This window comes from Thermobia domestica, chromosome 7 (assembly GCF_964235325.1).
Source record: "Thermobia domestica chromosome 7, izTheDome1.hap1.1, whole genome shotgun sequence".
Lineage (NCBI taxonomy): Eukaryota > Metazoa > Arthropoda > Insecta > Zygentoma > Lepismatidae > Thermobia > Thermobia domestica.
Genome location: NC_137460.1, coordinates 8,257,827 through 8,279,437, shown reverse-complemented (window position 1 = coordinate 8,279,437; position 21,611 = coordinate 8,257,827).

Sequence of the window (21,611 nt, the reverse complement as noted above, 5' to 3'; positions counted from 1 at the left end):
TGGATAATTTTTGGTAGAAAATGGCGGATTTTAGGGCGTTTTTCGTGAGATTTTCGGAACATGGGTAAATTTTGGTACAAAATGGCGGATTTTAGGGCGTTTTTCGTGAGATTTTCGGAACAAGTTCGTGAGATCTACGTGCTATACTACTCACATCTGTTTAAAATAAATTAATCATAACTCGCATAATTTCCAATAGGACCGTAGATTTAACACCTATCGTCCAAATACTGGCAAACACACAATTAGACAATACATGTCAAACATTGAATGACAGACTTCCGCAACGAATGAACTAAGGGTGAGGCTTTAGAGAATGTTACTTGCTCAATTGTAGTAGATGCAAAGCGATTACCCACGGAAGACTCGAATGCTACACATGCGGGAAGTGGTTTGAGCAACTGACTGTAGGAAGTGGAGATATTTAAACAGAGTCACGGTCTTTTGAGACATCTCGATGCTTTGAGTATAATTTAATATTTCGGAAGGATCAAAAGTTAATCTCTTTGAATTGGATTCTTGAGGAATGAAGTATAGACGGATATGCGACAAATTGGCCTGGTTGCTAGATTCTGAAATAAACTCCTACAACATTTATTCGTTTATTCGAAACACTTGTAGGGAAATTACGTATAAAATATACTTCTTCAGTTATACGTTTGCTACACGTTAGATCGGAAAACTACAGGATTTACACATGTAACCTACGTTTTTACGTATGCCACATACGTTTTTCTCTCAGTGCAGACACATGAACATGTTCCATCACTATTTTCTATACTTGAGGTGAGTTACCAACCAAACATCAAATTAGAAATTTCATTTGCACCAAACTAATACTTTCATTGTGATTTTTTTTTTTTAAAAAGAAACTTTAAATTAAGGACGAAGCAAAAAATGTACCGACAGTTGTTTTGACGTATGCCGACAACTCAACGTAGAACGAAATTATATATTGCTTTCTAAAACAATACCCTCTTTCTTTCCCTAACAATAAATATTTAGTTGTATGCATTCATGTAAAAAATAAAATTGTAAATGTTAATTTCCAGCGGTTCATTTTTAGAAAATACAAATCTGAAACCTATGTTTAGTTTGCAGTCAACCTGTCGTCTGGAAATGGTTGCAAACTTTATCAACAGAGGTCAGCGATGCATGATATTGGTTGCTATTGGGAACGAGTTACGCTTGAAAACTTTCGCTGATCATATTGGTATAAAAAGCAAAAAGAGACAGAAGGTTATCTGGAAGAAGCAACAGTAATTATAGTATAGCCAGATACTTTTTGAAACAGCAGGGAGTTTTTAAGACTCACGCTCTAAAGCACTTGATAAAACTTCTAATTTGTGAGGAAAAAACATAATTTATGAGGACATTGCAATCAGAAATAATAATTTTGAAAATATTTGTTCGATTTCCATTACGAAACTGTATAGGACTCTCAAAGAAACAATACAACTAAGGTATAATCAATCTGAGCGCCTCAAAAAAGCCTCCCTCTGCTGGGAGAAATAGTCCTTCAGCAAGGCATATTTTCAGTATGTCATCTTATTGAAACATGTCTTCACAGTGTCTTGAAACATAGTAAGAAAGATACCAGTCACGTATTCAGAAGGAAGCAACAAGTAGCCGTGTCACGTGTACACCACGTGAAGCAGTTTGGTTTGTAGGCAGTAATATTTTATTGAATTAATACGAAAACCGGAAGTATTAGTAGATTTATATCTCTTCGATGTGGGTGGAGAGGTTAAAGAGGAAATTAACAAATCCTCGAGACCATAAATTGTTTACGGGAAACCGGTTTTCATTATCTATTCCCGTTTTCACTCAATAACGATCAACATTTAAACCGGAAGTGATTGATTTCTGCCAATTCCGGTTTAAATAGAGAGTTAAGAGTGAGAAGATGCTACCCATTCTTAGAACGCTAAATCATTAAAATAACGCTTATCGGTACCTGTTATCGTTGTGTGCCAACCTAGATCAATATTGAAATCGGAAAATGTAATGGTTTTCTATTACTTCCGGTTTTATTAGGGAGTTAAAGAATGGAGATAAAAAGTATTATTGGGACATATAATCGACTCGCTACCATTTATGGGTGTGGGTTATTGAAGACGACTGCTATTACTGCTAAACTGTGTCCTCCAGCCAAAAGAATAATTTCGATTCTTTCCTCTCGAGTTAAGATCACATCCTACCTACAAGAAAAAAAAAATAAAGAAACAGACGGTTTCCGATTATGCAATGCTGTACACATAACAAAAGGACACCGTACAAAAAGCATTGCATTTCCTCGTCTCTCCAATTTGGGTGATTTTTGTATATGTTGTAGCTGAGGACCTCCTGGTCAATTATTTATATGGGACCAACTCCCTATGGCCAATTTTGTGACCTCCAGAAGTCACCAAAGGTCACACCGTACAAACAGCATTGCATTTCCTCGTCTGTCCGATTTGGGAGATTTTTGGGTATGTTGTAGTTGAGGATCTTCCGGAAAATTGTTTATATGGATTATCCAGAGGTCACCAAAGCTCAAACAACGGGTGTTAGTAGAACTGGTTCAAACTTGGCATACAAAAGTAGTTATGTGTTATACTGGACTATGGCAAACGAGAGTAGTTCATATAACTGTGTAACTTTTGGTAACCTCTGAAGATTACAGGGTTGTTCATAGAGAGTTCACCCCATATAAATAATTGACCAAGGGATCCTCAGCTACAACATATCCAAAAATCACCCAAATCGGACAAGCGGAGAAATGCAATGCTCTTTGGATGGTGTCCTTTAAGTCTAAAAGATGACATAACCTATCCTAAATCAATTCATAACTTCAAAACCGTTGTAGAGTTTAGAAAAAATAACTTTACCGTTGGATTTCTCTCTGAACGAGGATGTTGCTTCATATGTCACACATCATGTTGCCGTTTAAAATAAACAAATTGATTCCAATATGGCGGACACCAAGATGGTGGACGACAACCTTAACCACGTCATAATGTTTCCCTCTCCCACCAACATTAACCCCCAATTGACTTCGGATCGACTGTATTTACAATTTCTCAAATATATATAGTCCGGTCCAGACGACAAGGGAAGCTTTTTATATGTGGCGTTGGATTGATTTGTGTGGGAATGTTGAATCTGCTTTCCCACTTATTCGAAAGTTAGAAAATGTGGCACACCATTATGTTTCCCCGAACCGCTCATTTATAATAGAGTTTTGGTAAATCGAAAACTTCCAGAAAACTCACACGACGTTTGTCCACAACAAATACACTTAGGATGAGTTGGGATTGAACCAGAAACCCCATACCACAGAGGTCATATTTGTAAGATATACATATATATAGGGTGTTAATGAACTAGACCGACAAACTGTAAGAGGTGATTCCTCGCATCAAAATAAGAGAAAAAGTTCATATGAACCTGTGGATAAAAGTGCATAGTTTCAGAGCTACGGTGCGAAAGAGCTAAATTTCAACAGGTCCTATTTCGAATTCCAGAAACTGTGGATGGTAGTTCTTATCAGCGTAAGGGAAGACACGCATACACAATCCAAAAGTGCATATTTAATCAATTGTCAATAGGTGTAGAGAATATTTCCTATAGGGTATAATTATCAGATATGCTCTCAATAGAGTTTTCAGATGTACCCTGATTTCGAGAAGAGTTCAAAGTGGCAGGAGCTAAGCCATGACAACAATGGACATCCAATGCTTCGGAGAGAAGGCGGAAGTGTTAGGAACCGGTAGCTCCATCCTTCTTTGTGTTCGGAATAACGTGTGATGATATGTATTTCAAAAAGACCTGGAGTATGCGTGCTTCACTTATAAGCGTGAAAGAAAACATCACAGCATGCGTTTTCCCAAGTACAAGAGACCGTGCTGCTGACCATCCTTAACACTTCCGACATCGCGCCAAAGGACATCGCCGTATTCACTGCTATCAAGGCTTATCGTTTGCCTATTTTGGACCAATCATAAAGTCAGAGCATATCTCAAAATTCGGTTGATGGCATGTGTGGGAATTTCGCCCTGCAGGAAATACTCTGAACATTAATGAAATACGCATTTTTAGATTGCGTATGCGTGACTTCCTTTACGCTGATAAGGACCATCATCCACAGTCTCTCGAATTCGAAATAGGGTCTTTTGAAATTTGGCTTTTTCGCAATTTTGGACAGCCCTAGCTCTGAAACTATGCACTTTTCGCCATAGGTCCATATGAACTTTTTCTCTTATTTTCATGTGAGGAATCACCTCTTACAGTTTGTCAGTATAGATCATTAACACCCTGTATTTCGTTAATCATACAGAATACTGCAGAGTTGCTAGTGTTACTTAATTAGTGTGTGTTTCAGTTTCAGTTTAGTCTTGATAGATTGCGTGGTTGTCGTACAGTATTTAATTTTAGGTTCACAAAAGAATCGATTTTTTTCTATCATATTCTATCTCATCTTCATATTCTATCTTCTATCGATTTTTTCTGTCTTCTTGCATTATAGCCCTTATGGGCCTAAGCAGCTCCAACGCCATCTGTTAGCGACGGGCTGAACTACGTCCAGTCTAGTGACGAACACGTGGTCAGCAAGCTGCGTCGCAGTGTCTCTAAGTACCCGGCTATTTGAAGCGATTGAAACGAGTTTTTATTGCTCATGCGTACGCTTAGAATACGTTGACCATGTATTTCAATGTGCATGGCTAATCACAAACGCAAAAGCAATAAAATCGCGGCTAAAACGTCAACTCGAGCGTATTTGGAGCGTTTCGGAACAATAGACCGCCTGCTGTTTAAAATATGTCAAAAGGAAGGGGAAAAAAGGAAAGACATGTTGCCAGGGAAGGAAATTTTAGCAAGAAGCTGCTGCTTGGAAGATACTTTGTTCAGAGTATTGGAACTCTGCTATTATAGACCTGGACCTGGCACAAAAAAGACCTGGAAACCCTGACTGGCTCACAGTATGATTTATAACTCTGGGAAAAGTAAAGTTACCAAATAACCAACTTGGTCGCGTTCGCTCTAGGGGGTAACGCTTCGAAAACGCATTCTCAAATAGCCATACGCTTATAGGTGTATCAGAAGATTTCTAGACCTAGCAGCCGTCACGTTTTTTTATTTACGTGACTCACCAGTTTGCCTCACGACGCTGAGTGGGCGACGAAAATTGAGAAGCACCGCTCGGGAATCGACCACGTGGATGTGAATCGAATGCTGTAACCGCTGGACTACGGTGTTGCTTTCTTCTAAAACTACAGGGTATCCAATGTGTAATGCAACCCGGAGTTTGGGATAGAACTTTTGAACCTGAAGCGATATACAAATAATAGTTATACCAAAATAAAGCTTTGTTCATTTATATATTTCTGAACTAGGAAGCAATGATTGAAGTACACTAGAAACATCACACAGTGTTGCCAGATGCAGCCGAAGGTGTAAATGAATTTTTCTTGCAAAACTTGTAAATTGACTCATAACTCATACGTATGGATGTTCTGTCGTCAATTTTCAGTTTGTTTAGTTGGAATAGCATGAAAGCTATGAAGCAGAAAAAAGAATTTTCATTTCCACTGATAACTAATCGGGTGAGTCCCCTGTAAGGAGGAACTAGGAAAATCGTAGTTTTGATAAATTACCACTCTGAGTTGGCAACATCGCTCATGTTTCAGTGCATCAAAAGGTGTGTTAAGGACCTATCTACGTTATGCGATTCCTGAAAACAATGAAAAATAAACTTTGAAATTGCCATGATAAAACTTTTACTTACATACACCCGGCAACACTGCTATTCATTTCTATGGGCTACTTAAAGCAAGAGGTATACAAGAACAATTCTCGAACTATACAAGACCTGGAAACGACCATTCACAGTGCCATTGAGAAGATTAACACTTCTATTCTTCGTAAAGTTGCTGCTAACATGATGAAACGTGTGAACCAGTGATTGAATCAAAACAGGAGACACTTCCAGCAGACACGGTAGAGCTGATAACTCATTGCGGGTAACAGCAGTGTTGCCGGGTGCATATCCGGCTACGATTTTCCTAGTTCCTCCTTACAGAGACCTCATCCGATGAGTTATCAGTGGAAATGAAAAATTCTTTTTCTGCTCCATAGTTTCCAAGCTACTCCAACTAAATAAAATGAAAATTGACGACAGAACATCCATACGTATGAGTTATGAGTCAATTTACATGTTTTATAAAACAATTGATTTACAGCTTCAGTTACATCTGGCAATACCATGTGGTCTCTAGTATACTTCAATCGTTGCTTCCTAGTTTAAAAATATATAAATGAACAAGGCTTCATTTTGGTATAACCATTATTTGAGTATCGCTTCCGATTCAAAAGTTCTACTATCCCAAACTCCGGGTTGCATTGTACACAGTGTTGAATTCAGACATTTTTACCCGGGGGGAATGTGAACTCCTCGGGGGCATTGTTTTTTTTTTAATGTGAGATTATAATTTAAAAAAAAAATAATCGTTTAATTTTATCTAAAACATTAAATATAAACTGGCAAAAATATTTTAGACTAAACTTTAACTGTTATTTACAGTAGCTATTTTTGTTATTATTTCCTGTATTCAGTAGTTACTGTTTGTTACTAATGTAGAAGTTTTTAATTAACTCAAGTATTTTTTGTCTAAAAACAAACATACATAGGAATATCTTAACCAAAAAGTTATCATTCTGTATCACACTTCTGATTCTAAATCAAGCATATTAGCCTTGGTTTCTTCACAGCATATACATCAATAGTTTAGTTTACGAAATCTTCAGTAGGATTAGTGCCGTGTCGTGGAAAATAGCGCTTGGCGCGAGAGTATACGACGGCACCCCCGTATTACATATGAGTGAGGTCGACAGCCCAGCCGCGAAAGGTGAGAAAATTTTAAAAAGTAAACCCTACTTTTCCTTGATTTTGAGCATTTTTTATTACTTTTTCCTTTCATTTTATATATGTGCGTATGCCCATATGTGCACATGTGTTTCATTCCTCTCTTTTTCTTTCCTTCTTTTCTTTTCTTTTTCCCTCCCCAATTTTGCGCCCCCTACTTCGGCGCCCGGGGCGTTGCCCTGCTAGCCCCTCCCCCATGGCACGGCACTGAGCAGGATCTTCGTCACCTTCAATAGCAATCTTTCACTTATATGCTACTATTTTATTGATAAATTCTATATAAATCTCTAGAAGACTCATAAGAAACTTATACATGAACCAACAAGTAAGTGTTAGGATAGGGGAAGAACTGACGGAAGAGAGTGCAATTGGAAGGGGAGTTCGACAAGGAACACTATTTAATTAATGTCTATCTAGAAGAGATAGTGAAAAAGAGTTTACATGATGATGACGGCATTTCGGTAGGAGGTAGAATGATTAGATGCATAAGATTTGCAGACGATATGGCGCTTCTTGCAGAATCGAAAAAGAAAATCAATAAAATGTTAGAAAAAAATGAAAAAGGGCCTTGAAGGATATGGGATGAAAATAAATGTTAAAAGGACAAAAGTCATGGTAATTGGGTCTGTGTCAGGGAAGAAAATAGAACAAGTGATAGTTTTCGACACCTGGGTAGTATTCTTAGTAATGACATGAAGTGCGAACGTGAAATAAAGGCAAAAATAGTAATGGCGAAAGAAGCCTTTAGGAGGAAGAAAAGTCTGTTTTGTGGGACCTTGAATAAAGAGTTGAGAAAAAGACTCATAAAATGCTTCGTGTGGAGTGTTGTACTGTATGGGGCGGAAACGTGGACATTGCGTAAAGGTGATGAAAATCGACTGGAAGCCTTCGAAATGTGGGTGTAGAGAAGAATGGAAAGAATTAGTTGGGTCGAGCGGAAAACGAGTGAGAGAGTGTTAGAAATGGTGGGTGAGAAAATAACACTTTTAGATATTATTAAGAAGAGGAAGAGAAACTGGTTGGGACATTGCCTAAGAAGAGATTGTATCATGAGGGACGTCCTAGAAGGTATGGTGGCGGGAAAGAGAGGGAGGGGGTGAAGGAGACTACAATTAATGGATGATATAAAAACAAAAAGATCATACGCGAAGACGAGGTTAGCGGAGGACCATGGAGCATGGAAGCTTCTCAGCTGCGGCAAGTGACCTGCCAATAAAGGCAGAATACCTACGATGATGATATAAATCTCTAACCCAGGAGGGAGAACTGTTCCTCCCTGATCCCTCTAAATGACGCCCTCTGAATCTCACCCTTTAACTGATTTATTTAAGTTAAAGAAAAGTGTGTTTACTTCAACAATCATAAAACACATTTACATCTGTTACTTTCGATGCGAGAAATGGGATTTAGGAGCTCTATTTCAAACAATGCAACAACTGTACATTTTCAAGAACTGATCCTTTCCTATCTCAATTTGTGCTAGCGCTACCTACTAATATATAATATAGGCGAAAGTATAGTACCTGCTAAAATACAAACATTTCTTCAACAGTTGACAATTTAATGTTCTGCCAAACTCGGTCATAACATTAAGAAATACAGGTTTTATTGACTATTTGGTATTCTATCTTAGATGTTACATGTTTAATATTTATATAGAATAAGTCTGCGTCATTTATATGTATATTGAGAGATCGGATTTCGTCTGTACGTGCACGGAAAGAAAAGCAAATAATTGGGTGAAATAATTTCTACATTTTGTGACTGAAATTTTGGGAGTTTCTCCGGGGGGGGGAGGAATGAATTTTCTTCGGGGGAGATTCCTCCCGGGCTACCCCCTGAATTCATCCCTAATTGTACATACGAGAATTTGCATTCTCAAAAGGATTGCAGTGGCTTTTTGGTAGAGCACTCAGCTCTGGTGTTTGGAATCCCTAATTTAATGTCAGCTCGTGGTTACACGAATTTTGTGATGGAGAAACACCGTACACGTTGGATTTCTGTGGATTTTCCCGTTTCATCTCTCTCTTTTTTTTTTTTTTTTTTTTGCCATTTCATACATTATCATGATCACAGTTTCCCTTACCAGCAGTGCATAAACGTGGGACGTTGAACTAAAAATGTTATTATACTTTTTTACTCTTACCCAATAATTCTGTTCAGCTCAATGAAATCTATATATATATATATATATATATATATATATATATATATATATATATATATATATATATATATATATATATATATATATATATATATATGTATGTATGTCCCATTTTGACCATTTTTAACGTTAAACCATAACAACGGTAACAACATTTAGTTGTTGAGTGTTACATGATTACGTAAGTTTATGAGATATGTTTTCAAGGTAACCAAGAAGATAGGCTAAAAGTCATATAACACATAAGCTATGCTACTCTTCACGAAATCACTGTGAAAGGGAACCAGGAAAACGACAATTTCCCCTGTTATTGTAGTTGTTGTTTTATTCAATAAAACAAAGGGGAAAAATAAAAACTAAGAGATTTTATTCTTCACTGACGAAAACGGTGGAGGAAAAAAACAAGTCAACTTGACAACTTGACTGCAGAACGCAGGCTTCCCTCATTACGGGGCTGTCCCTACTGGATTTATTCAGGTGACAGGTTTCCACCACCCACCCCTCTTATTACACACACATAGCTCCCCGAAAATCACGCAACACTTCTCTCTCTTGACAAACCCAAATGATTCTCTCACACAATTGGCTGGGAAAATAGTTTAGAGATTAAAAGAATAGAAGGAAAAAAGGAGGTAGAAAGAACAAAACAAATCTGTTCCCTTGAAAAACAAAAAATGTCACTTCGAAAAGCAATTCCTGAATCCGATTAAACCTTCTAGCTGCAAAGAAAATGCTCTACTAGTAAAAAGAAGAAAAAAGCAGAGAAAAAACGGACTATCGCTCACAAACCAATAAACCAATTCCCTGATAAAATGGTTTCCAGGTATCGCTAAAGGTCGAATCGAACTTGATGCATTTTTAGTTTCTTTTGTGGCACAAAATCCAAATAAAAAAAAAAAAAATAATTAGAGGAAAAGTGACACAGAAAAAATATTGAAATATCTATAAGAAGTGAGAACTGTCAGATTCAATTTCCATTGTCAGAAAGTTTTTTTTTTTAATCTGGTTTGTTTTCCAACTTTCAAACTTTTGATTACAGAGGGCAGTTTCATTCAATTCGTAAATCTACCTGTTGCTTGTCACATTTATATCGCCAGTATAAATTTTCCGATTGAGAAAAAACTTGTCCATCAAAAAATTTTTAAAGTAGATCATTATTAAAATTGTTCTGTGAAACATTTCACGGAGTCCAAACCCCACATTTCCAAAATTCTGCATAGAATAAGATTTTATAAGCTTCTATAACAGATCAAGTTTTATTATAAACTGACTAGGGATGATACCATACCGGTATCAAGTACGTGGGCAAAACCTGCTGCTTTTATCACTTTTGTCATATATTCGTTCAATGATATTCACGCCATTTTCAACATTGTGATGTTTACATTTGGTGGCAACAGTGACAACCTAGAATGGTTGGGAGACGGCTACACTCAACATCTTTTTGCTATAGTTCATGTGATGTTTCTGCAAAGCTTGGTGTATAAACGTCTCATCGTACGGAACCTGTTTTACAATTTCTTATTTTTATACTTGGGTGGCAGCACTGACAAACTGGTGTCCTTGGGAGACGAATATGTCTGAAATATATTTTCTCTAGTGACAAATGATGTTTATGCCACGTTTTCATGGATATACATCGAGTGGTATAGAAACCATCTGCCACGTTGTATTTACAATTCGTTGGCAACACTGACAAAAGGGTACGTTTGGGTGCAAAGTGATATTATCAAATCCTTACCCGAGTCACGTTCTAGCAGTGAGTCAAACAGGAACATGATGGGCTCATGAGCTTATGTGTCATGCATTGAAACATCATTTTTATTTCTGTCGAATATGCCATACATAGGGTCACAAACACCAACAAACTGTCCCAGCCCCCGCCAAGTGAACTTTGTGGTGGACAAACACCGTGCTCGTGGGTTTTCTCGGGGTTCTCCCGTCTCCTCCCACTTTCTTCATTCCACCATTTCACTCATCTCTCATCATCACCGTCTCCTTTAGCCTAACCGGCATAAGCGTGGGACGTAAAACTCAAAGATTTCATTTCATTTTTACCAACAAACTGGCCCCATATAGGGTCAATTTGCGGGTTTGCGCGTGATTTGAAAACGGTTTCGTACTTCTCATGTCAAGAGCTTTCAGACGATATATAGGTTTTCCCCAGGTACTTGGTCCCGGAATGGAATCATCACTAGTGATTGTTACCTTGTTTATAGGTAAAGACGAAGATTTCTCTTTTATAAAAAATGGGATTAAAAAAAAAAAAAAAGCGGAAGTTTTCGCTGTTTTATATTATTATCATTTTTTGACTTTATGACTTTCTTGTCGAAGTATCACTTTAAGTAAGTACGTTTACAACATCCGAAACTTGTGAGTCCTATGTTAGCTCCAAGGCTCGCTGTCTTGATTGGTTTCCAAATTAGCATTTCAGTTGTTTCCAGCAAATACAAGTAATGCTATATCAACATCCCAAGTGTAGTTTTGAAATGTAATCATTCAGATTGAGGTCCTACGATCATGCCTGTTAAACTAAGGAAGACGACGATTAAAGCAAATGCATAATGATGGAAATATTGGTGAAATAAGAATGTAGAAGAAAACGGGAGTAGCGTGAGAAAATCCACGGACACGATGTTGTCCACCAGAAACTTATTTACTGGGGATCGAACCAAGGACCCCATGCACCAGAGGTAATCGCTGTAGCACTGAGCCACCGTTTGAATATGAGTTTTTCAGTATTTCCTGGAACTGACGATCATATGCGAATTTACTTTTATAAATGGAAAGGAGACCGTTTTGTACCTTATTAACATGTGGAAATTACGCACAACAAAACATGTGATGCAAATCATTAGAATGACACAAGGCCATATTGTCATAATATCCATGTAAATCATTAGAGTGGCATGATAATCCGAAATGGGAATGCCAAATTCGATATTTTTAATGGTTTACATCTTTTGTTTTTGCTGCCCCGGGCCATTAAAACGATGGGCGTCGTCTGATTTCAAATGTACCTGTTCTCATCTGAGTAACATTCTATTTTGAATCTTCCTATTTTGACGACGCAGCTTTGTTGAATTAAATTTCAATTCAAGCACCCGTAAAACAGGGGATGTAGGTCATCCCGGCGTTCCCTAACGCTACGTCACTGGAGTAAATAACAAACTAATATTAATATTTATTACATAGAATGTTTTTACATTGTATAAATGTTTTGACAACAACCTAATATGTAGATAATGATAGTTAATTGGCTACTGCCCAATTAACAGACGGTGGTCAATATAGACAGGTTTTACATGATATTTTTTATATGAGGGGCTTTCCATATTGGTTTAAACTTTTTTCTTTACACTTATAAGAACCTTTATGCCTCGGGACATACTCAAGATAGTCACCATTAAGAACTACACGCTTGCGTCATCGATGTGGCAACTTTTCTATGCCATTTGCCAACCACTTTTAAGAAGTCTGTCGCACTCATGTCCGGACAGCGTCTTGCAGTTCCTGGAAGTTGGCAAAAAAAATTCTACACAGAGGTTTTTTCAATGCCCCGAATAGGTGGTAATCAGAAGGGACCAAGTCTGAGAATAAGGTGGGTGTGGCAGTCGTGGTTGCCCGACTCTTGTGGGGACGAGCGTTGTCGTGTTGCAGGAGCACACCTTCCGCCCATTTTCCTGGTCGTCTCCTCTGAATTGTATGACGCAAACTCCGAAGCGTTGTCACGTATGACTTTCTGTTAATGGTGGTTCCGGGTTCCAGCCAGTCAATGAATCACCCTATCTTGTCCCAGAGGACTGTGGCCATGCGTTTGGTTACATAGAGTTGTGTACGAAACTTCTTTGGCGTTGGGCTGCCTTTATGCTTCCACTGCATTGATTGGGCTTTGGTCTCTGGCTCATGGTAATGCAGCCAAGTCACGTCGCCAGTAACGAGTTTGGACATGAAACCTTCTGGATCTTGGCTGTAGAATTGCAGAAGATAACTAGTCACGTCCTTGCGCTGTTGTCTTTGTGCTGCATTCAGGGATTTGGGAACCCATCTGGCAAACATCTTACCCATCTTAAGATGTTCGTGCACTATGCGGTGCAGAGTAATTCTGGCAAGTCCCGTGGCCGCCTCCAGTTTAGTGAACGAGATGCACCTGTTGCCTTCAATACGTCGTTCCACTCTTATGTTCACCGGTGTTGTCATAATCACTTTACTTCCAAAACTGGTTCCCTTCTCCGATGGTGTGCGAACACTTTTCCAGCCGTCCACCTAGTTGTATATGGTTTTGCGTGAAGGTACGCACTCTCCACACACCGCCACCAATCGCAGGTGAATTACCGCAGCTTGTACACCCTCTTTCCCTAGAAACCACATTGTCCACTGCCGTTCTTACTGATCACCTTCCATGTTGTCCGCCCATTTCTTACAACTGTTGGTGAAATGTGCTGTAGTTTCGAGGGATTACACTTCTCTGTATTGTTCTTCCACCTAAAGGCAGACCTAAAGACTACTTCCTTTCAACTGTAAGGACGAGCTCAATGATAGACCCTGAGAGATGAAAAAAAAAGGAAAGTGTAAATAAATATGGAACCATTCGTATATTTTTACATAAAATTTTCTAATAAACCTTCCCTGATAAAGCACCAATCGTGTGGTAGTTTGTTTCAGAGCGTCTTCAATATACACAGAGAAAAATCCGTTCTCCGGACAGCGGTATATTGTACAACTATACGATATCCTCTTGCTTACCATAGAAATCAGTACGGAGCATAGGTTATTCGTATGCTACATAGACACTGCCCTTAGATGTTACATCATGCCGTTGCAGGATGTCTGACATCTGACAGTTTTCCGTACATCACATGCATATACTTATGTTACCTTCGTCAGCTATATGTTATCTACGTCAATTTGTATGTGAGATCCTGACCGCCTACATTGTTTCATACGGAAAGTACGTATAGATGGAACACTTATAGAGAAAGTATTATAAAAAATGCGTTTTCAGTTATACGTCCGCTGTACGTTGTCCAAAAACTACAGGAATTACGCATGTAACCTATCTTTTTAAGTACGCCACCTACAACTTTTCTTCTCAGTGTACCTTATAATTGATGTTTATTTCAATTGAACTTTTCATCTTAATTTTAGACTGCTCAAACTTTTGTTATTCAGTAATCAGTGGAGTCATTTGGGGCTCCAAGGGGTTTACTGCCTCTCCTGAGTGAGATTTATATATAGTTCAACAATAGAATATTAATATACCAATGACAATTATGAAACTTTACTCACATCGGACAGTCATATCCCCCTTCCTTCCGAAGCAAAATCTGCTGCTTGGCGAAAGCTGATTTGTCTTTTTTATGTGGAGATCTTTAATGCTCGACCTTATTTTACTCTGTGCATTCTTCTTGTCTAAAATGTTTTTTTTTTTCTTTTATTATCTACTCAAACAGATTTCTTACACTTCGTTCCTCATAGAACCAAGAACTGACGAACATTTTGTTGTAAATGGCGCTGGCGTACGAACAACAGGATGATTTCGTTGTTTTGTAAAAGCTGACGTTGAACCATAAGAGCCTTTACTACAACTCTTTAAGAATGGCGCAATGAAGATAACTTAAAAGACGTCGAGGAGCAGACAGTTGTCTTAGAAGGTCTTGTGTTGCTCTTTTCACGGTGAATTTAATCCTCTTACACTTTTGTGTTGTTAGATGGAAGTGTCGGCTTTTCTTCGGGAAATTTTTGCTTTTTATCATCTGTCTTGCATGTAGGTTAAAATTTATTAGCTGCTGTCTTGTAACAAATAATAATAATAATAATAATAATAATAATAATAATAATAATAATAATAATAATAATAATAATAATAATAATAATAATAATACTCTTATGTGCACAAAAATATAATGCTTTGAATGGTTAATTAGTCACACAATTGTGTGACTAGCATTTGAATTTCAGGTACTTTATGTGATTTGTTTTTTATTTTTGAAGTAGAAGATTGTATGTTTAATCAATCTTGGTATATGCTTTTCTACAGCGTGTGCAATATACAATGCAACACGGAGTTTGGGATAGTAGAACTTTTGAACCGGAAGCGATACACAAATAATGGTTATACCAAAATGAAGCCTTGTTCATGCATATATTTTTAAACTAGGAATCAACGATTGAAGTACACTAGGAACCACACAGTGTTGCCAGATGTAACAGAAGGTGTAAATGATCTTTTTTTTTACAAGACACGTAAATTGACTCGTAACTCATATGTATAGATGTTCTGTCGTTAATTTTCAGTTTGTTTAGTTGGAGTGGCTTAGAAACTATGGAATGGAAAAAAGAATTTTTCATTTTCACTGATAATTAATCGGATGAAGTCTCTGTAAGGGGTTACTAGGGAAAACGTGATTTTCATAAATTAACATTCTGAATTGGCAACACTGCTGATGTTTCAATGCATCAAAAGGTGTGTTAAGGATCTGTCTACATTATGCAATTCCTGAAAACAATTAAAAGAAACTCTGAAATTATCATGATAAAACTTTTACTTACATGCACCTGGCAACACTGCTATGCATTGAATCAAAACGGGGACATTTCCAGAACCTGCCCTAGAACTGACAATTCAGTTCGTGATGAATTCGGTTCAAAAGTTCTACTATCCCAAACTCCGGGTATCATTGTATTTTGGACAGCCTGTATTTTCTCAAACTTTTAATTGGACTATGTGTGATTTTGTTTCATTCACTGTACCGAGTTCCCGTCGTACCCAACTCCGAGTCATCGTTGTGCTTGTGCATCGTAGTCCATTAATAACTATATATATTTATAAAGCAATGATTTTCAACACATTAGCGAGTGCGTGTTCTGCTTTCGGCCTATGACGTTCCGCGAGTATGTCCTTTAGGATAAGGGAAGCGATAATTAAGACACGTGAGTGCTAATGAAAGAATTGGTGGAATGAGAATATAGGCGGGAACCAGGGTACCCCCGAGAGAATCTACGGACACGATGTTGTCCACCACAAACTTACTTGACCAGGAATCGAATCGGGGACCTCACGTACCAGAGATAAGCGATCTACCGTTGAGCCACCGTGCCCCCATTAGTTATATTGGAAACGACTATTTCTGGTAGTAAACCTAAACATGTATTTTTCTATAGATACACCCTATCCTCCCCCAAAAACACTAATTTCTATAAATAAATACTAATTTCTACCCACCTTGATATTCCATAAATACCAATTTCTGTAAATAAATTCAGTACATATCCTGACTCATTTCATGAGCCTACACGGAGAAAAATGCATAATCCAGTCGGCATGTAAATGCTGTTTTTACCAAGTTACGCACGTCACCACATTAGGTAATGTTGTTTCATCCGTAGTACGTTCTACACCACCGTCCAGCGAAAATTTTGTACTGTGGGACCACCATTTCAAATCTAGAATTAACACCATACCCATTCCGACGGTGGTAACTTACGTATATAATGTTGTTACCACCTTCCTACGAGTGTACCCTCTTGGTTCTTTCTAAATCTGTGACTCCCTACCTTAATAAGACGTCATATCATTCTGTGAGAAGGAAAGAGAGGAAATATTGTTTTTAACATGAAATCCAGCTGCCGAACTCCAGACTTGGCATGGTGTTTCCATCTGCTGTACTTTTATACATGAAATTACATTACTTAAGGAGTGCACCTCGTAAATACGATATATCCACACGGAAATCCTAGTCCTTTTTTTCTCAGTGTAAATGTTTCCAAGTGATTTCCTCATTGAAACCTCATGATTACCTGACATACCACCTGCGTCATGCACAAGGGAAATTAGATCTGCTGCTAACTCCCCCTATTGGAAACTCGTCAATCAATTAGCCAAAAATAACCTTAATATCAGTCCGATCGTATGAAGTGCATTATTGTCCAATTAAATTAACAGGTTTCGTTCCTGCACTAACAAAACAGTACGTGAAAAATTATTTATTTCACCTATATTAGGTTGATAGTAATTTATATTAAACAATAAATTTAACGAATCATTTACTTTGACAGGTATATCTCTCGTATACAGACGAAGTAATGGAACAAGTGACTATCATTTTCATGTTGTGAAACTATTGTAAACTTCCAAGCTACAGTACTACAACAAACTTCTTCCTGTTTAAATATAGGCAAAATAATGGAGTAGTAAGGGGGGCCAACTGAGGACACTTTTGTACCTCTGTCAAAATTTAGAGAGGGTTGTCTTACGCACAAACTTTATAGTGGTATATATTTGAGTCCTAATTAAAACACCAAATTTTAAAATTTCTCTATTTCCAAAATTTATGTGGTGGGCCAATGAACCCCTTCCAAAATTCTATGGAAAGTACCAATGTGCTTACACCTTATGAAAAGAAATGGATCTCATACACACTCATTAACCATATAAGGTAATAGGACCTCATTTAAAAAAGATAAAGTAGGTCAAAAAACCCTGAAATTTGAATTTTTGGCAATTTTTGACCCATAAAAAGGAACCGGATGGACCACCCAACCTTACAGAGGTATATACCATGGTCTTATACTACCATACCAAATTTTCAAATTTGTCAATTTAAAAAAAATTAGCAGGTGGTCCTACGTACCCCTGCCAAAATTTAGGAGGTTGGCCAAGGTACCCAGCCAAAATTTAGAGGGGGTGGTCCTACGCGCCCTTGGCCATGGCTCCCGTACTAGGTAAACAGGGACCCAAAAGTGTCCTTTAGCTGCCCCACTTACTACTAATGGAGACGGAACCTATTGTTCATACGCTGAATCCCCGGGATATCGAGCTCCGTTCGTTCATTTCTTATTCTTTTCCATCTGTGGAAACCTATACAGTCAGGGTTGGATCCAGGATTTTCTAACGGGGGGAGGGTGCACCAAATAACTACCAGTACATTTGAATTTAATTGGAATTTTTTAAATACCTTTAGACATCTGTAGCATGAATGAGAAAATGCCCTAGAAATGTTAAGTATCTGTTCCCGGTAAATCATTTTCTTTCAACTTTTAGAAAATTGACTTAAACTATTGATTTTGCAAAACTTTCCTTTGTTTTGAGCCCAAGCGGAAACATAACAGCAGAAATTTTCAGGAATTTCCAGTAATTGCTATTTTCACTGCCAGCTTCTCACTTTAGGTAGGATATATTTACAACGAAGGGGGAAGGGGTGCACGTACACCTTTACACCTCCCTAAATCCGGCACTGTATACAGTATATAGTTAAATCAAAGTGGAAGTTGATTTATACCATTTTGGTTTTAATATAGGAATAATGAATTTTGTTATTTATTCTTAAGACAGGAGAACCAACATAAGAATTAGTGTCTCTCTGTCTAATATATATATATATATATATATATATATATATATATATATATATATATATATATATATTTTTAATGGGAATCCAATATTGAAAGAATTGAGAAATCTAAGATAAGGTTTAGAGGGGCACGGGATAAGATCGTGGATGAAACTTATACTCTTGGTGTTAATATAAATTCATATCAAGTACCGTTTTTTCGCTTTATTTAACCAAAGTTCTAAATTTTTATCACTTTCAGTTTTAGAATAGGAATAATGGTGAAGATAGAACAAATTCATGTCCGTGAATCTGGCCCCACCCACATCGGCACTAATTTTAAAACATATGCCAAAAATTAGTGCCCAATTAGTGCTGACGACCTGTAATTTAATAAAAAAAAATTGTGTCGTTACACAGAGTTCAAAAAACAAATAAAAGATTCTGGGTGGGGCTAGGTTCACGCTAGCCTTACCCACTCAACCGATCGAGATGAAAACCTATACACAAAATTAGTGTTAAAGTAGTGCTGTCGATACCGCATAAAAGGAAAATTAGTGTTTTTATCAGGAGGCCAAAATATATTCAAAAATGTTCAATGGCGGCATCCTCAAAAAACACAAAAGATCCTTTATTTTTATTTAAAAAAAGAACATAAAAAGAAATCTCATTTCTCGAAGTATCCTGAGCAACCCTGAAACCGGAAATTTTAGATTCTTAACAATTCCAGTTTAAGTAGAGTGGAGTTACAAACGTACTTCACATCACGAGCCCCCCCCCTTTTTTTTATCACATTCTCTTGACAGCAACCCCCATAAATTATTCTCGGTTTGTGATAAGCTTTTTGATCACTGATGCTTATAGCTTACAGTTGTATATGTCCCCCCTTGTTTTTATAATTGAATTTTAATATGCAGTTATTTTTACTGTATTTATATTTCTCTTGTACTTTAATATGCAGTTTTTCACCGGTTTTTTATTCCTCCTTTATCCTAATTGATTTTCAAAACGATTCTTTAATAGTATAAAATTTTGGTTAGTATATTCATTGCTATATTTGACAAGTATGGATATTGAAATATCTCTATCAATTTTTTTTTAAATGAATATAATCTTTTAATAGTATATTTTCCGCTACTTGATCCTACTTATATTTATCGTTTACACTACCGTTCGCGACTGCCATGACCAGGGCCGGATTAAGGGTGGGGGCTGTAGGCCCAGGTCTCCAGTTGAACGAGAGCTCCTCTCTGACCAAACTCTCATTAAAAATACTCATACAAGATACAGTCATCGTCATGGGATAAAATATAACCAAAAATATGAAACATATTTCTTAATTTGTTGCATCCACCGTCTTAATAAATTAGTGTATATAAGTTTTTTTTTTTTTTTAAAAAAAAAAAGATCGAATGTAGTGCATGAGAAGCGTGATTCATATTTTCTCGTTTAGTAGAAGTGTTCTGAAGTCTCATGTAATTATAGAATACCCAGTTACAATCGGGCAGAAAAATTAAGTCACTGCTTAGATTCAAAATAGGTTATGTTCCTTTTGTGGCAACAAGTTCCGTCTGTTTATAAACTCTGTATGCGTGGAGTCGGGTAGAATTTTTGACCACAATAAAAGGTGGTTTACTTTAGAAACATTTGTACGGCGACCAGTTCTCTTGACTTCCAGGATGTGATAGAGGACTTCGCTACGACGAAAACTAGGAAAAGAAATTTTGAGTTACTCATTTTTTTTTTTTTTAACTTATTACATTTATATAATAGGGTAACTTCGTTTTTTTTTTTTTTTTTTTTTTTTTTTACGCCTTTGGAAAGTTCCATTAGATTCATCTAATGCATGGCATGGTTGATGTAGTAGAACCACGTGTATTCACTTAGCTTTTCTACCGTACTTTCACAGAAATGTATTAGGCGAAGGCAGCTGGGGCCATAAGCGTCCCATACACGCAGACACATCCATGAAGAAACCTTCCAACATGCATGAAAAATGATAAATCCACAGGCAAATTGATCGTGTATGGACTCGTTCATGCATATTGAAAGTCTTCAAAATCTTATGTGAACATGTCTGATGGTTTTGCCGTTCTTCGTGTATGTTTACCGTGTATGTGGTCGTTCATGCAAGTTGGTTGTTTTATATTTAGGTCCGCCAATCACGACAGAGGAAGAAATCACGTGACTCTTTCCTTCGATTCATTCTTCTAGTAAAGTTGGACAGCAAGTTGGTACGTGTGTGGGCAAAAACATTCTTCCAACATGCATGATGAAACAAATTTTTCATGCACGTGTATGTTGGTCATGCAAGTGTATGCGTCTATGGACCAAAATGTTTTTAGTCCCGGGCCTACAGATGTAATAATAATCCTTCTCCGTCCATGAACTGCTCTTGCAGTTGAAAACCTTCGCAGTAGAGAGGAAAGGGAGGGAATGAGATTTATTCTTTTGAATGCTGATTTCTTATATCCGCTTATTTATTTATTTATCAATTTACTTATTTATTTAAATTGCTGTATGTTACTATTTTTGCTCCGAAACTTCTCGGCAGATGGATGAATTAACATGGTCTTTGTTCACCTACCCATCTTGAACTACCTATGTGCCACTTGTCGCTGGTTCAATCCCAGGGGATTTTGATAAACATCATGTTATCCTTTCCCTGGTCGTAATTATATCTTTTCTTCTCATTTTTTTTTACTTTTCCAATTCTGTTATTTTTTTATCACATTCTTTCACTTATTCTCTTCCTGTCAAATACAACAGCGAGTATTAAAGGTTTCTTTTTATTTGACTTTATCTACTTTAGAAAATATATGCAAAATAAAAATGAAATGAAATCTTGAAGTTTTACGTCTTGCACACTTATGCCGGCTAGGCTAAAGGCGAAGGAGATGGTCAGAAATGAATGAAATGGTGGAATGAAGAAAGTGGGAAGAAACGGGAGAACCCGGAGGAAACCCATGCACACGGTGTTTGTCCACCAGAAAGTACATTTGGCGAGACCTGGGATCGAACCAGGGATCCCATGCGCGAAAATATGTGCCATTGCGCTTACATGTATTTAGCTAAGAGAAATCATTGAATGAAATTTTTAGTTTTACGTCCCACGATTATTCACCGAAGCTAAAGGAAACAGTAATGATAATAATGGATGAAACAATGGATCAAAGAAAATGGATAGAAACGGAAAATTTCCGCA